Here is a 10,567-nt window from a genome sequence, read left to right on the forward strand (position 1 = left end):
TACCGGTTCAATTCCTCAACAACGGTAACAAAATACCTTTGCGTCGCTTTGGTACCGCGGTACTGAGCCATCGTAGCATTTAGCCAAACCACTGGACCTGCCTGTATTAGAGCGAGTCTTGATAATAAAATAAGTTTTGAGTCAGACACACCAAATGGTTATCTTTCTGACTCTATTGATTACTGATGGCTACAACATTTTTAGACATCCCAATTGTATTTTATCTTTGACAAAATCAACCAACTTGCTACATTTTCATGTAGCTTTGTAACTAAGAACAATAATTGTTCAAAACTGCTTTTTCATACGCAGGGTTAGAGTTCTGTTACTGAGCGGATTAGAATCTTGAACTTAGCGGATTAGAAGCTGAAAAAGCACCAGAACCTTCAAAATAGATATATGCTTTTTAAGTTATTATTTTTATGACCTCTCAACAAGTTTTCTAGGAAATCCTAAGAAAGCCTGGAAAGCAGCTTTAAATAAAATATCAGCCAGAATATCAGAAAAAAATGTACGTCGTTTCCGAGTTTTTGTGATTTGTCGATTGCAAGTCAACCAAAGAATCTAACAGCTTTTTTCTTCATCTTCTTTTTGGGATTGATATTAAGACACTTCCGCATAGTCTCCTCACCGGAATCAAGTTCTGGACTAAACCCTTCAAAAGATAGCAAACACGATAGTAAAAATATTTTTAAGCCCAGAAATCCTCCCCATTCTAAACTGTCATCAGGAAACCTTTAAATGGCGTCAGAAAGTCCGACTAACAAGGATTTAAAGATAACTACTTTTCATAACTTTAAATTAAAATAACATATTTACTTCGTTGACTGACAACTTGAGACTTGATGTTCGGAAAATATCTTCGTCTTCTCAGGATCGTCTCTACAAAGCCACTTTTTTGACAGTGTTCAAGAGTATTTGTGATAAATTCGAAGGCCCCTATAAAAAAAAAAAATCACAAAAAAAGTCACGTGCCCAATCTTTTTGGGAAAGGATAGTGCCTGCAAGAAATGTCAGGTTTTATTGTTGACTGAACAACTTTAGGAAGATCAGAAAAATACTCGACATTCATAAGGACAATATTTGACTTACAATTCAACTTCAAGTTGGAAACAAACTAAATCCAAAAAGATCGTGTACCATTTACATTTTCGGAAGACCAGCATTACTGTATTCCAAAATAAAAATTCCCTCGAAAGTATTCATACCAAAGTATACATTAAATTAAATACCGAAGTAAACATACATTAAATACGAAAGCACAAATTAGTATACAGCATACATTAAATAAGTACTATGAGTGATCACACTAAACTCAAAAGACTTACCATACGTTGGCTGTGGCAAAACTATGGCTATGATTATGGTTATATTGACAACAAACCTCGACTGATTCAAGAGCGATTCCAATCGACAGATAAAGACTTATAAAATGAATCTTCTACACTTTTCAACACATTTTTGTGAATATGCACAAAAAATGTTCCACTTTGCTGCCTATTGCTCTTTCTTTCTCTTCTTCCTTTTCCACTCCGGTCTCCTCTGAGTAATACTTCAATATTACATTTCTTTATTAAAGTAAATACAAATATTGATAATATACACCTACAAAAATTCTAAGTATGAAAAATATACCTAGAAGAAAACCTAAAAAAAAGCAAATTTATATTTGTTATAAATAATGATTCTAAGGAAAAAAAGAAGTTTTTGTCCAACCACCAGAACAATCAACCAATGAACAACCTGGACCATCTTGCAGGACTGTAACAGAACATACTGCAAATGAAAGTGAACTTGTGGTTAGAAAAACAGCGACAGCGAGTCAGAACATGTCAAAAACGAAAGTGCAGAACAAAGACACGTGCGGTTAGGAATTGCACTGAAATGAAAGCGAATTCGAATTTGTTTCAGAAATCTTATCTCTTTCTTTACAAGTCCTATGCAAAATTGCTGATTAACCAAGACACAAATGTCCACCGTTCTGCTATAAATTCAACAAATGGGGAGGGGGGTGCATGATCAAAATTTCTAATAAAATGGTAGTAACGAAGAGTTGTCGAACTGAATAATTTGAATCCTTACTATAGTAATAAATGAACAATCACAGTAATTGATCAGCAACTTCTGGAATTTTGTTTAGTAGCCTACTGTTGAAAATACATTTTTGACAAACTTTGTATAATGAAGTTAATTTAAGTAAACACATAAAACAAAAAAGTACAAACGTTATCAAAGAGTGAATTTTAAATATAAGGAATTGAGAAACCGCAGATCCACAAAAGTGCCAGTATTAGGAGAGGGAGAGAGTGGGATATCAGAGGACTCTTCTGGAGGGTACGTTTTTCATTTTTTCCAAGAAAAAAACGGAGGCTTTGAATCAATCTTACTGAGGATGAGATGAATATCCCTTGAAGTGCTGTCTAAGAAACGTATGACCGATTTTTATCGAACTAAAATCCGTATTTGAGTTCCAAATACGCACAAAAAATAGGTGGGTTATATAGTAAATATAAGAAATCAAAAGGAAATTCACGAAAGTCTCTATGTATTAGGGAGGTGGGAATGGAAGACTGGAGAACTCCATTTATGAAGGTTTCCTTAGAGAAGATATTGAAAAAAAATTTTAGAAAAAATATTCAAAAATATTTTTTTTAGAAAGGGGTAGGTGATATAAAGTGCCTCTAGTCGTTCTGTCATTTTTTTAGAGGAAGTTTGTGTCAAATTTCTCCAGACACCTTTTCGTCAATTTTTGAAACCCGACAAAAGTTTTAGAAAAAGAAAACACTTACTAGGATAGGCTTTTCTAAATTCCACTATAAAATCACTTGCTTCTGATTCAATCACATTTGGTTTATCAGCTAGAGAACTCACACCTTGTCCATAGATAATGCCATAGCAAATCTGTTTAGCTTGCTGCCTTTCTTCAGACGAGACCTGGATATAAAAAGTTATGAATATCAAATAATACAAAGGGATTGTAATATTTGGTACTGATGGTAGTAATACGTGATGTGGGCTACTGAGTCATTTCTGCTTTCTGAAGTATTTTAACAGCAGAATTATTTCTAGCATTATCGGTGAACAGACCGAGCTGAAAAGCTTAATAGAAAGCTCATTAAAAAACTTATTAGAATTATTAAAAGTAGTGACACCAAAGATGGCTCTAACTTGTCTGAGATGGATCCAACGCTGCTGGATCCAATACCTTCACGAATACCTTCCTCTGATACTCCCTGCTTGAACTGTAATCATACAAGGAATTGCATTCTGTATAATTATAGGACCGTAGTAGTCCCCCAAAAAAGCCTCAAACCACACGCAACAGGTTATTAGCAATAAGCCAATCTGCATCTTGTTTAAACGAGATTGCATAAGGATTGGAACTGTATGACTGGTGGATCAAAGTCGATCCTTGATTCTGCATTTCAAATCCGGCGTTCTTCTCGAGGTTCCCTTTAAAATATCTGAAATGATTTTAATTTCCCTTGAGCGGAAACTACATCATGGACAATATGAATACTCTATTATTATTCACCGTTCTAAATTCTATAATTATGATGTGATCTGCCTATAAAGGGATGGCTTATGATAGGTAAAATTAAAATGAGGTTCAGCCTCCTGCGAAAAAATTAAAATGACTAAAAATGAAGAATTTGAAGAATGGAAAAATAAAAATCCGGCTGTGCCCCCGATTCCTTTTAATTTCACGATTAAAAATTGTACTAAACGATTATTTGTAACCTCCTGTCATTTATGAGGTAGCGTGATAACTGGTCCAGTTGAAATTTTATTTTTGTCATTAAAAAATTTACAGAAACGATAAAGGTAATAATTATAAATCCAACAGTACTATGGCAATGAGGTTCATGGTCCCATTGTCTATACCACAATGAATGGCATAAAATGGTCAAATAGTATTGTATCATTAAAAAAAACAAAAAAAACGACATAACTTGTCCAGCTAAAATTTTACTTCATAACATTTTTTTCCTTCAAGAGATTCTGTCTCTGGCCCTTTACCTTGTTCCGATTCGAGATTATATGTGTCTTTTGCAGCTTCTGTCGAAAGAGTTAGCAGATATATTTCATGGGATACTTTCTTAGGAAGATCACTCCAAACAGAAGTGTAGCCTTCGATGAAGCTGTTCAATTTTTAGCATGGTCTGAATCTACTTTAAGCGATGATTTTCACCAGTTTTGCTAACATGATGTCGGGGAGAGGGAACAACAACAAAACTGAATTTGTCGTATTTGTAAAAAGCACGCATCGATACCAAACCAACAGCATTTTAGGAGCACTACCACTCACCAGGCATCCACATTCGGCTATCGATTCGATACACAACTAACACAAAATGAATACTTACCTTATGAATAAGTTTTTGCTTCCATTTACTAGCTAAGAGCTCAAATACATCTCCTTTACTATGAAATATGCGTTGTAAATTTTCATCCTCACTAAAATGACTCAAAATTCTAAGCTCCAATTGGCTATAGTCTCCAGAAACAAGAACATGACCTGAAAAAAGAAAAGTTAAGGGCAATTTTATACAATAACCCAGCTCCAACAAGGTGACTCACAAGTCGTTTTTTAAGGTCAATAAGGCTTTCCAGAAAACTTTTATACATTCAAGGATATGATGAAATACTTTGTGGCTCTCGGAAATATATTAGGATTTGCTTAACTTACTTTAATAATTTCAACAAAGTTGGGCAATAGAAAGAGCTCTGAGACTATATATTCAAAAAGGAAATGCCTAGAATTTGCTTTTGTCTAGAAAGGAATTTGCTAGATTTGAATTCGTCAAGAAATGCCTAGAAAGAAAACGCTTTTGTCAGAGATAAGTTGACTCAATTAAAATCTTTTGGAAGATGATTAACTTCTTCTTATAAATTACTTGCTCTGCTTGTGCGAGAAATCAAACTATTTCCCGACAGAAATTTTAATTAAATCCAAAAGCCAAAATTCTTAGCCGAACGATTACAACTATAATTAATCATTTACCAAAATAGCAACAGGATTAAAAGACATACTTTTGTGACTTTGCGACCAGGCACCGGTAAACAAAAACAAGAGTTTACATTTCTACTTATGCTTAACTGTCTGAATAAAAACTTGTCTCAGAATACCGCTGCAGAATACATACTATTCCTATCTCATGCTTTTCCATTTTAGTTCAGCGGTGGGTATTGTTATTAGCTTATGTCCCTCCCTCCCTCTCTCTCTCTCTATCTTGATCTCGGGACTTTTAGGAAATCTCCAAGAAACCAAAGGGTCCTAGGAGTCTCATCAGAGAAAAACTGTACAAAGTTAGTCATTCCAAACCGTTAGGCTGACCAATAAGAAACAAAGAAAAAAGAGAGTGGGACAAAAGTTAGGCAATATTAAGAAATGCAGGAGAGGGGCGTAGCCACAAAGCTTCTTTTTCAGTAAGCAGGGTTCCCTCATAATTAGTTTATTCAGATTGCAGTATGATAAAAATGTATATTTTAATTCTATTGAGCCATTGTGATGATACCTAGGCTCTAAAACCTTTTCTGGTAGCTCTACACATCAAGACCCTTCCCCAGGTTTGTCCATATACTGCAGAGAGGATAACAAAAACTGTTAGTTATTTATATTTTATATTCCAGAGAATTTATCTCTTTGTAAATTCCTTCACAGAATTTACATATTTTTTTATTTAGTGCCATATTATCATTTACTACTACTCCTAAAAAAATACAAAAAAAAAAAAAAATGGAAATCCCAAAATGAATAAAAAAACAGAATCTTAATAAAATATTTTGAAAACAATATATACGTAGACATTTCTTGAAGAATCTTCTTCACTTTAAAGCTCTTTTGGTTTTGCATATCCCTAGGCGTGGAATAATGAGCATTACCAAGGCAGATTCTATTTAAAATTCCATCTGACTAACACTGTAAATACTGTGTCCATGCAAACAAGACCAGACCTAATTCGATTTAAGCCATAGATTATCTTAGCTATGATGCAGCTGACACACTTTGATTTACCAAAGAATATAGTTCATAAAATAAAATATATACAGAGTGAATGTGTGAATAAGTGAGCGGGAAAGAGCGAAGGTGATGAGAGAAAGCGAACGAAGAAGAAGAGCCAAAAATGAAGAAATTTTCAAAGAGAAAAAGATAAGACTAGTATAATAGAGAGATAATAGCCAAAGGATATTGTTTTCTGACGGGGAAATTTGATGTAGCCTCTTAACTTCAAACCACGAAAGCTTAAACGTTGCTTTTTGCTCCGAATATGTTTAGGTTTTGGACGGCCAAGATGTGTACAGGGATGTTAAATAGGCTACAAGATGTGTACAGAGGATAATATTATAAAGTAGGCGTTGAAATTTATCATGGTTGTCATCGGTTAAATATTGAATTTATTGTGTTGTTCTGTATTATTTGAAGTTGTGTTTTGTTTTTCGGCCTTTTTTGCTTCGTGTGTTGCTATGACCCACGGACTTTTGCAATAAAATCTTACTTATCTTATCTATAATTAATGAGTTTCTTGGTAAACAAAGAGCTTTTATTATTTTTAAATATAACAAGTAAGTTCTAGGCTTTTTTTCAGTCATGATGTGCTCTCATTAGTTTTGTTTTATTCCTATTTAATCAATAAAAATTCCCCCGTTTTATCCTTTTTTCACACCAGTTTCCAGCCTACCAAAAGGGAACTAAGCACCACGGGTCTTATTATTAGTATTACGATTCACAGGAATTTTCTATTTGTTTTGTTTCAAGCTAGGGATTCTAATCAAAGAGACAAGCATACAAATTTCTAAAGGCTAATGTCCTCATTCTAGTCCTAGTCTCTGGACCTAATTTCTCCTTCTAGTGACTACTTAGGCGAATGTCCGGTGCTAGTAACTTTTGATGCTAACACCATGCTTTGGCATTTCATTGTCTTAAGGTTCATGCTCCTTGTGAAACATTTAACTTTGTGAGATGCCTACATATGTGGCATAAACCAAAAGGATAAGATACTTATATCATTGGATGTATTTATTTCAGGTCTATTCATTCAGTAAGCCAGAATTGTGATAGTGCTTAGACTTTTACTCGGAGAATGATCTAAAGTTCGGAGAATGATCTAAAGTGAAAAACTATGGATGTAGGTAGAAGAAGAACAAGAAACCAACAGGTAGGGAGGGGAAAAACTGGAAGAGCATGGAAGAAAAGAGGAAGATACTGAGGAGTGTGGAAGAGAAGAAATTGGAAAGTAAGGTAGACATGAAGAATATGCCAAAGAGAAAAGAGTAGAGGTGCCTAAACGTGGGTACAAAATGAATTCAAACTACCAGCACCACTGGCAATAAAGCTCTATCCCACAGGACTAGGTGATTTTGGAAAAGTCTTAGTTTTAGTTCCTAGAAGTTAGACTTCAATTAAAGATCTATGTTTATTCAGATCCATCTTGAATTGTTTTAAAAGTATGTAGATTATTTTGTTCTCGTTTTTTCTATTATAAAACACTTAGGGAACTAACTTACATAGAGATTAGAACACATTTAGAGATTAGTATAAAGAAAATAAGTTAGCTTTATGAATTTAATTGGTAACTCTAGATGGCATTGTTATATTTATTTTCTCCGAGATGAATTTCAGTTTGCTCATTTATCAGTCTTTCCTACTCTTTGGTGAGATAAATTACCCAATTTTAGTTTCTTGTCCCAACCACTTATTTTGAAAGACAGCAAGAAAAGTGAAGTAATGAAAGCGCCAAATTTTCTTCATAGAAAACTGGTTGAAATCAAAAGAAAAGTGATCATAGAAAAGTGGTTGAACACTAGATAGTGAGTAAAAGCAGTGATAGTGAGTGAAAGTGGTGAAAAGTGAGTAAAGGTAAAAGTGAGTAAAAGCAGATGGTTCCATACTGGTTCAGCAATTTTACGGGGACACTGAAAAACATAGCATGAACATCTCCTCTCTTTATTTTTTTTTTGGATCCTGGTGTTCTAAGAATAAGAAGCTGAAAGAAAGGTCAATTAGCCTCGATGTGAAAAGATAGAAAAGAGTAGATAGCCAATAATAAACGTTATAATATGAAATTTATAAGATGATTTATCTCACACTAGTGACACTAACTTGCAATAAATATGTTTCGTTTAAAAGAAATTTCTGGTGAACATGCTCTATATACTATGCTGTGTAAAAAATCGCATCAAAAATTTAATTAATTGGCCTGTATATTTTAGAAGCCTTAACTCCTGATCTGCTCCTGGAATTTACCTGTCAATAAGATACATGCACAGGAGTTCATACCGGAGAGGGCTAGTATTTTGTTGAGTTTTAGTGATCAAATTCGAAAAATAGTAAAAATATAAATAATATGAAAAACATATGAAATTCTTAGGAGAAAACTGTAAAAATTTCGGAGGTGGAAGGAGGTGCTGGCCCAAAAACTTCACCCCCTAAGTATGCCTCTTAGGCTTTAATAGCTCAAAACATTAAAATAAAAAAGGAGAAGCATCTTTTAAAAACAGACTTTGAGGTTCATGCTGACCAACTACAAAATAAAGTTTCGTAGATTTCATTTACTGAATTAATGGCAAAAAAGAGTCGAATTAGAAAAAAGACAGATCTTAAAACGAAATTATTTACCTTGTTTTGCAACAAAAGCACTTCTGAAACTAATAGCTTCATCGTCAAAATCATCGGCTAGGAAATCCCTTGGCACCATTTGAACACAAGGTTCTGAAACTATCACTCGTCCAGTGGTTGTATATGGATTACAGGTGCTATAGATGCGATAATCCGAAAAGTCTGGACACTGTCGGGCTGATCGTATCAATGGAAGAAGGGTCTAGACGACATGAAAGTCTGATAATTTAGGATAAAAAAAAAGGATAAAGATTCTTCCGAGCCATTACTGGCACAAAAGGCGTCGATTCGACGTTTCAGTCAGCTGTGTGTTATTTTACAGGGACAAGTAGCAAGCTTGTCACCCAACCTTGCTGCAGCAGGGATCGAACCCTGGTGCTCCGTATTGCCAAGCAGAGCATCAATCCACTGGGCTACAGCAGGTTTCTGATACTTTAAAATTCAGTTAAATAAAAAGAAAGAGTGGGAGAAACGGCTCGTGCTTTTAGGAAAAAGCTCGAAAGATCCAACTAATTTAGCGATAACCTTTGTTAAAGAAAAATATTTATATTTTCAGATTGAGAGAATATCATAATTTATCTTTTTTCTCTAAGTACTCACAGATAAGCTATTTAGGTACATATTAGCATTGTTTTTTCTTAATTGCCTTATATATCCCTTATTTCAGATAACTTTTCCATTTATTTCTGATATTTAATTTAGCATTATTGTTTTATTCCATTTATATTACATATCTATTCACCCCTCTTTGCGGTACTACAATTCTATCTTTTTTGACATTTCTCAAAAAATTCAATAATTTGTCTAAAGGTGTGTTTAGAAGGCACAAAAAATATAGAGCAAAGTACGCAGAAAATATTTTTTAATCACTGAGGTCAATTCTAAGACGAGTCTAAACAACCTGGTTTAAATTTGTGTTTGAAAATAATAAAACATGTAAAATAGGAATAAAAGTTTTACCGAAAAAATAAATGCTTTCTATTCATACACTGATATAAATTTAAAATTGGCATTTTTGCTAATTAGGTGATCAACAAAATCCTTTTCTCAAAAAAATAATTTGGACAAACGGTTTATAAAAAAAAAATATTACAAACATTCAGATTTTACAGAGTGGGAAGTCTCCTTCCGTCATTATTGCACGCAATAAAAGCAAAATATATAAAGGAAACCAAATGTTATATACAAAAAATTCCTTCTATGTTTTGGATTATCTTAAATTTATTTTCCGGTTATGCTTATATTACACGTATACTATGTACTTATAAATACATTTTATATTCACTCCTGATACATTTTGTGAGGAAACAAGAAAAAAAAAAAATGTAAATACCTTGTTAAGAGACGAGTTTATCCTTCTCCAATCCCAAACCAAACGAAGTAATTCTTGGTATTTACCTGCTCTTTCAGGAAAACATTGCTTTCTCTTATATAATTCAAAAAGTCTTTCATATTCTTTAACTGTTATTCCAATTTTAGAGCATGACTCCTGAAGAAAAGAAGAGGAGGGATCACTACAATTCGTCTTTAAAAAATATGTAGGAAAACCAACGTTTTTTAATTATTCTTTAATGGTGTAATGGAGAATAAGTTCCAGAGGTTCTAATCAATCGCTTTCTAATTCTATCCTACATACTTTGGAGCATATTTTATGCATTATATACTGATTTGAAAATACTATGTTTGACTTTTAAAAAACCTTAGTTAATTTGAGTTGGTATGAGGCGGACTGTCTAGTTAAGTATACATATGCGTGCACTATACAGCGTTTTCAGCGCTTTGAAATAAACTGTACCAGTTTTCTGACAAAAAATGTACCGCTAGAGATCAATTTGAACCATCTAAACAGCAGGTGAAAAATTTGCCATAACAACAAGAAAACTTTTGATAAGCTGGAGCTTGAACATATATCCGAGTTAGAAAGGGGTAAATAAAACCCAAATATAC

The 10,567-nt window shown here is 33.6% G+C and overlaps 2 long non-coding RNA genes across 2 annotated transcripts; both read right to left on the reverse strand.

Annotated features, from left to right (window-relative positions):
* Nucleotides 1–795: 795 nt before the first annotated feature.
* LOC136041394 (uncharacterized) lies at nt 796–2,929 on the reverse strand. Its single transcript, XR_010621018.1, has 2 exons — nt 2,790–2,929; nt 796–939 (listed from the first exon to the last, which is right to left on the reverse strand). It is a non-coding gene; the product is annotated as an uncharacterized LOC136041394 (long non-coding RNA).
* A 1,455-nt stretch (nt 2,930–4,384) lies between these two features.
* On the reverse strand, nt 4,385–10,242 carry LOC136041393 (uncharacterized). Its single transcript, XR_010621017.1, has 3 exons — nt 9,954–10,242; nt 8,621–8,822; nt 4,385–4,519 (listed from the first exon to the last, which is right to left on the reverse strand). It is a non-coding gene; the product is annotated as an uncharacterized LOC136041393 (long non-coding RNA).
* Nucleotides 10,243–10,567: the final 325 nt, after the last annotated feature.

This window comes from Artemia franciscana, unplaced genomic scaffold (assembly GCF_032884065.1).
Source record: "Artemia franciscana unplaced genomic scaffold, ASM3288406v1 PGA_scaffold_200, whole genome shotgun sequence".
Lineage (NCBI taxonomy): Eukaryota > Metazoa > Arthropoda > Branchiopoda > Anostraca > Artemiidae > Artemia > Artemia franciscana.